Here is a 7300-nt window from a genome sequence, read left to right on the forward strand (position 1 = left end):
AAAATGTCAATGGAAAGCAGAATTACTTGTAATATCAAGCAGTTAATTGCATGCAAATAATTGCTAATAATATGTTTGGCGAAACTAAGTTACCGTAAATGGAGTGCAGTAGTTCCTCTCCTGTCAAACTGCACAATCCTCTTCCACACGGTAAGGCGAGCGAAACCAAACCTGATGTTGATTTGGGCGAGCTATGCCTGGAACACCGTTTTCTAACTATGTGATTGGAGCGAAAACGTTCTATACCAACATCAACAAGTTCTATTTCTTGATTTGTATTGGCTGTTGATAGGTGTGCGCTGCTTCATTTGTCTGCCAATTGGTTAAAAATCCAACTGGCTTCGAAAATGCAACGTTTTTAACGGGTTCTTTATACGGATTGGTTGAAATGATCAGGTTTACCGCAATTCCATTGGTCATACGAACAGTCAGTTGGCCACTCGCGAATGGAACGTTTGGCTTCGCAACATAAACACAAAACACACCCCTTCGTGGTTTGTGATTGGAAGTTTACTTTAGGGACTGAAAATTTCCATAAATGGTTACGATTCAGGCGACATGATTTGTTGACAAAGATGGCAATCGACGATCTTGAAACGAACAACGTGTCCGCCCCATTTGATTGTTTCATATTTTGATGAATTAGATATGCCGCGGTACACGTCAATACGAGTGTAGCTATTTTAATTGAATGGGTGAAATAATTGTACGATTTCTGCAGCTAGCTGTTACTAGCGAGGTTATTCAAGTGAAAAAGAGATAGCATCGCTGTGCTACATCCTTTTCATCGCTAATTATTGTCTTAGGAAGCTGACAACAGGGTACAGTGTGCAGGGGCTAGTTAGCTAGCGAGGCTTCTACAATTTAGCTAGTATAGTTAATGAAAGAATACAGGGAGAATTCGATCCCTGGAAATCCAGCTGCAAGTCTGGATCACATCAAGCCATGTTGGTACTGGGACAAGAAGGACCTGGCTCACACACCCTCCCAGTCCGAGGGCCTGGACCCGGCCACCGAGGCCCGGTACCGAAGAGAGGGGGCTCGATTCATCTTCGACGTGGGCACGCGCCTGGGACTGTATCCTTCCTTCATTGATTAGCAACGAACACACACCGACTGTGTGCAAATATGCATGATCTGGTGTCTCTTTTGATGGGTTGGTTGTGTTGGCAGCCAGGAGAGTAAACTGGTGCAGCGTCATGGTTCTGTTAGAATAATGCATTGTTTGTTTGTTATTTCACAAGTGCCAGATTATATTCAGATTGATCAATGCAGCATTTTATTATCCACGTCAAGGTTACAGTAACTCTTCAGTTCCTTAACCCTGTGATCAGACACTATGACACGTTGGCTACAGGGATCATATACTTCCATCGCTTCTACATGTTTCATTCCTTCAAGCAGTTCCCCAGATATGTAAGTATTCACACTGTATCTACAACTCTTGCTTTTGACTAACTCAAGTTTAGATCCCTGTAATATGGATAAGTCGGGTTGATTTGACTGATTTAGCTTTTGACCAGACTTAGCTATGTTAAAGGTGGTTTAGATGAGCCTTTTCCAATGGAAGTCGTTGTCACCGGTTGAAAAGGGCTTCCCCTGTTCATCTGTGGCTGTGTTATATCTCCTTGCCTCGGCTGTATATACCCAGTTGACGAATGCTATGTCTCTACAGGTGACTGGGGGTTGCTGTCTATTCCTGGCCGGTAAAGTGGAAGAGACCCCAAAGAAATGTAAAGACATTATCAAGACGGCTCGTAGCCTGCTGAATGACATACAGTTCGCCCAGTTTGGAGATGACCCAAAGGTGAGTGCCTCACTAAAGTGTGTAAACTTTGACAATTGCCTGGATTACAAGACGGTAATACCTGCATCTATGTTGGTACTATAATATTGAGGGAACCCCGTACATTGCATTAAATCTATTAATTTTTAAGTTGCTAGTGTAAGGTTTTGTGACCCCTGACCAGGTAGTGAATTATATTTCCCTCCCTGGGAAGGACAGGGTCTGTATCCAAAACACTTCATGGTCACAATATTGTCCATGACTCTGTTCCTGTACAGGAGGAGGTGATGGTGCTGGAGAGGATCCTGCTGCAGACCATTAAATTCGACCTGCAGGTGGAGCACCCATACCAGTTCCTGCTCCGCTATGCCAAGCAGCTCAAAGGTACACGGATGCATATGCTTGATTAGTGTTGCAAAATTCCACTAGCTTTCCAAAGATTCTCATCTTTTCAAGAAATCCTGGTTGGAATATTCCAAGATGGGAATAAGGAGGAAATCCGGGAATCCTCCAACCGGGAATTCTGGGCGTTTTGGGAAAGTTTCCAACATTTGGCAACCCTGATTTATGCTATGATCTATGATGGGCTGGCCTGGTTACCTGTTCACTATGGTAGCTGGAAGTGTGCTGCAAAAGACAATGTGAAGGGGGTCGGCCCAATGGTGTGAATGAGGCACTACAATTAATCTACAATGATATAATCCTAATTTGATCTAGTCTATTATTACCCTGTCTGAATGAAAACGACCCCTAAACTCATCCACCTCTTTCTGTTCACAGATCTGAAGTATTTCCGATCTGTTTCAGGTGATAAGAACAAAGTCCAGAAGCTAGTTCAGATGGCCTGGACCTTTGTGAATGACAGGTGAGCAGTTACACAACCCGAACATGGAATGCTTAAATTGGCAGAACCATGGAAGAACAGCGATATCCATGTGTGTATTATAATGCAATCAGTGCTGATCTAGGATCAGGTCCCCCTTCTTATTGATTATGATTTAAAAGGCAAAACTGATCCTTAATCAGAACTCTTACTCTGAGAGGCTTTATTAATATGTGCCCTGTAATTGATGTACACATGCGTCTCTCCTCTCCTCCCCCCAGCTTGTGCACCATGCTGTCCCTACAGTGGGAACCAGAGATCATAGCTGTAGCAGTCATGTACCTGGCCGGCCGGCTGTGTAAGTTTGACATCCAGGAGTGGACGTCCAAGCAGTCTTCACGGCGATGGTGGGAACAGTTTGTCCAGGATGTCCCAGTGGAGTTGCTGGAAGGTGGTACTGGCTGTTCTCTCCTTCTCTCTCTCTCTCTCTCTCTCTCTCTCTCACTTCTCTGGTTTCGTCATTTGTGTAAGGCTGTTTTTAGACTTTTAAGACAAAAGTATGCCTCTTTCAAGGTTCTCTTTCACACCACTTTGATTAACACTTAATTTTGTGGGCTGTTTGCTTATTGCAGTGTTATAGAGCCCCACAGTGGAGGAGATATAATACCCATAACTTAGCGGTCAAACAGGGAAATTTTTCCAATAATTTTTCTAAATCAAATTGATTTATAAAGCTTTTCTTACATCAGCTGATATCTCAAAGTGCTGTACAGAAACCCAGCCTAAAACCCCAAACAGCAAGCAATGCAGGTGTAGAAACACGGTGGCTAGGAAAAACTCCCTAGAAAGGCCAAAACCTAGGAAGAAACCTAGAGAGGAACCAGGCTATGAGGGCTGGCCAGTCCTCTTCTGGCTGTGCCGGGTGGAGATTATAACAGAACATGGCCAAGATGTTCAAATGTTCATAGATGACCAGCAGGGTCAAATAATAATAATCACAGTGGTTGAAGAGGTGCAACCTCAGGAGTAAATGTCAGTTGGCTTTTCGTAGCCAATCACATTCCACCATACATTTTTCTCCATAGGGCATTTTAGAAACACTTCAAATAAGGGCTGTGTTTTGTGTTGGCTTACGCTGGTGTGATGTTTTGATAACCATACTGTGGTACATTTACATCCATACTTATGAAATGCACTTCCCATTAATGACTTCCTCCTCTGCTCCATAGACATCTGCCACCAGATCCTAGACCTGTACTCCCAGGGCAAGCAGCAGATGCCCCAGACCCCCAGCGATAAGACCCCGCCTATCCCCGTCCCCACCCCTACCCCTCAGCAGCTGCAGGCCCTCTCCCAGCCCCCGCTCCCCAGCCCCCCTGTCGCGCCACCACTCAGCAAGAAGGTCTCGCCCCAGACCAGCCCTCCTCGCCAGCTCAAACGAGCCCACGTGAGTCTGACACCCAGTTTAAAGGTTCTTGTGAGGGCAGGCACCATGTTATTTTCATGACCACAGGCACTAAATTGAGCTGTTTTCGTTTTTGACACCCATTTCCCTTGTTGATGTCGTTGTTTAGGTATCGTCTCCTAAAGAAGAAAGCCAGGCACCTGGTGAGCACAACTCTGGCTGAGACAGTAGATTAATCTATTGGAAGCGTATGGCTGCCAATATTCATTTTAAAAGGATTCATAACAGTAGGTATGTTAGAGTATGACTTATTGCAGTCTCTCCATCTCTCTCTTCTCCAGAGCCAGTGGGCTCTAAGATCCCCAGGCTGGAGCCTCCCATGCCCCCTCTACCCACATCACAACCCCCCTCAGGTGAGTCCCCTACCCTGGTCCGGTCACAAGGCGACCACGCTAGTAGCCAGATTCATTTAGCCTCTACACCAGTGCAACAACTTCCGCACCTGTTGGTTTCCAGAGGGAACCGTAGATCGAAATGTAAAAGAAAACTCAAGGAAATAAATCCTATCCTGAAGTTTTATGAAGACAGGCCCATGTCCATTAGCCTTATTGTTTTTCCTTCTGCTATTCTCGTATGGGTAATACTTATTGCACCGTGTAAGAATTGATTTGGTGTAAATGCTCCACAGATCTGTCCACTCCACTCCCTACTGTAACGTCTCATGTTGCTGAATAGATTATTGACACATGGCATTCCTGCTAAGTGGTTGAGAAGCCCTCTGGATACGTTCCAAATGGCACCCCATTTCTTACATAGTGCACTACAGTAGATAGGGAATAGGGCCAATAGGGACACACCCTCTGAGAAGCCCCTGGTCCCCTCCAGTCTGTCCCCTCAGCCCCCAAAGGAGCTAGCTGAGCTGGGGAGGAAGAAGTGGTTAGCTGCTGGTATGAACTGGTCTGCTCTGACTTCTCCTCTGATTGGCTGAGAGAACGAGAGGCGTCTAGGCCAGGTTTAGACCCTCGGCGCCAGGTTAGATAATGCAGAAGTACTGTATGATGGGCACTTATTAGATTCGATATCAGACTTGGTGTAGGGGATTCCCTGTAAGCCTGCAGGTTAAAATCACAAGCGTTTAGATAGTTAGGGGATACTTAAGCAATAAGGCTGTAGGGGGTGTGGTATATGGCCAATGGTGGTATATGGCCATGGTGGACAGGATATAACCCCATCCTTCTGCTACTCTACTGTATGCCTTGTCTGACCTCGCTACCTAATCTGATAATGACCTTATCAGCTGTTAAACTACTCTGCTTTCGAAACAGCACCGTTCGCTAGACAGCTTTGTTTACGTGACCCGTCTAGGAAGGGGGGTGTGTTTGTTAGCGGTTAAATGGCGCCTTTGTTAGCGGTTAAGTGGTTTGATTCAGTTGTTTCTCTAAGGGTTCTCTAATTCTCTTCTCCCTGTAGACCGCAAGCCTCCAGCCTCCCACCCCTCCGCCCCTCTCCCAGGAGAGACAGACCCAACTGGGGCAGGAGGCCCAGCGGAGCCCCCTAAAGGACCTCCACCCCCCCCCCACTCAGCCTCCCTCCACCAGCCTCCCCCGCTTCCCCACCGCCCCCTCCACCGCCCCCGTCCAGCTACATCATGGGCATCCCCACCTCCAGCTCCTACATGTCAGGAGAGGGTTTCCAGAGCCTCCAGTCGATGATGAAGACAGAGGGGCCGTCCTACAGCACCATCCCCCATCCTATGGCCCTCCCCTGGCCTACCACAGCCACGTCTACCCCCTAACGCCCCGCCGCCTGGTCCTCCACTTTCCGCCTCCTACCCTCCACCCAACCTCCCTCCACCTTCCCCTGCCTACCCCCCACCGGGGTACAACCACAGCTACCCTCCCCCGCCCCCTCATTGCATGCCCCCGGACACGGGGAATACCCGCCTGTGATGGGCATCCCTCCCAGCAACTATCCCCCACCCCCTGGAGGACAGGGCCAGGTACCCCCTCCGCTGCCCCCTGGCATGCCCCCCATCGGTGGCATGAGTCAGGGGGCGTGGATGAGGTGATGGGGGTGAGACTGGATGTGCCAAACCAACACTAGTCCTATTACAGCAGACAGGAGTCTCCAGTGTTACTGACAGACAGCTTTAGTGATGGGGAACACAGTTAACGCAAGGCCAGTTGGGGAGACCGGCCTCATGTACTCCCTGTAGTTTTCTGAAGCTGTCATCTTACGGTTGCAAAATTTAAGTACTGTTCTCAGGTCATCCAGAAATCCCAGTTGGAACATTCCTGGAATCGTAAGGAATAACCAGGAAATCTGGACTCCAACCTGGATTTCTGGAAACCCTGGGAATTTGGGGAACGTTACCAGAATTTTGCAACCCTACATCTCCAACAAGCCAAACAGCACAGCCACACCTCATCAAGAACCAACCATTAACTTCCATTGCACAAGTTAGTTAACGTGAAATACATAATGTGGTGTGTTTGTTGTACTATGGCTGTTTTTATATTAGCCTTTTTAGTAACATGTTTGTCCTTTTTTTTATATGAAAACTTTTAGGTTAGCTTGCTGTACAAATGTAGGAAAGAATGGTCGGACCAAAAAGGAAAATGGCAGCTCCACTCTAACCATTCCATGGCTTGGATGTACAGTATCTTCCACATGCATTCCTTTCTGTTTGAAACACACTACTAAACCAGTATTATATTCTAATGTCAATGAATAGTCTACCATTGTAGCATTGTGCATGGACTGGAACATAAAGACACACTTGCATGATGCACACACAGGACAAACACACACAGGACAAACACACACAAGAAACTCACACACTTTAAATAAACACACCTTTTTATGGGTGTTTGGACGTTTTATGTTTTGTTGTTGAAGAAAAGTATGTTTAATGCTTGCACATTCTTAAGAAAAAAAAGGATTCTAAAACCTAAAAGGATTATTTGGCTGTCACCATTGAAGAACCATTTTTGGCTCCAGGAACCAAAAGGTTTCTACCTGGAACCAAAAGGGTTCTGCAATGGGGACAGCCATGGAATCCTTTTGAAAACCTTTTTTCTAAGTTTGCAGCACTGCCATGAAATAATGGTTTAAAATTACTTTTTTAAATGTTGAAGTTGTCTTTTCATTATACCTTGTGAACTTCCATTGTTAGTTTGTTTGTAATATGTGAAACGTTACTCTAAGCAAAGTTACTTGGCATTAAACATTAGTTTTTTTCTAAAGTTGTTCATTTATTTTTTCAATGTGTGACAATAAAAATATA

The 7300-nt window shown here is 46.0% G+C and overlaps 1 protein-coding gene and 1 pseudogene across 3 annotated transcripts in view; one reads left to right on the forward strand and one right to left on the reverse strand.

The window, feature by feature from the left end:
* Positions 1-224, reverse strand: part of setd3 (SET domain containing 3, actin histidine methyltransferase) — a 74604-nt gene extending 74380 nt beyond the window's left edge. The window contains exon 1 of one of the 3 annotated variants that reach the window (XM_024401004.2): positions 94-224. The gene's annotated coding sequence lies outside the window, so the exon portion shown is untranslated. The remainder of the gene's footprint in view (positions 1-93) is intronic. The other 2 variants (XM_024401001.2, XM_024401002.2) reach the window with 2 other exon arrangements.
* Positions 225-322: 98 nt separating this feature from the next.
* LOC112233397 lies at positions 323-7300 on the forward strand (annotated as a pseudogene).

This window comes from Oncorhynchus tshawytscha, linkage group LG11, assembly GCF_018296145.1.
Source record: "Oncorhynchus tshawytscha isolate Ot180627B linkage group LG11, Otsh_v2.0, whole genome shotgun sequence".
NCBI classification, from domain to species: domain Eukaryota; kingdom Metazoa; phylum Chordata; class Actinopteri; order Salmoniformes; family Salmonidae; genus Oncorhynchus; species Oncorhynchus tshawytscha.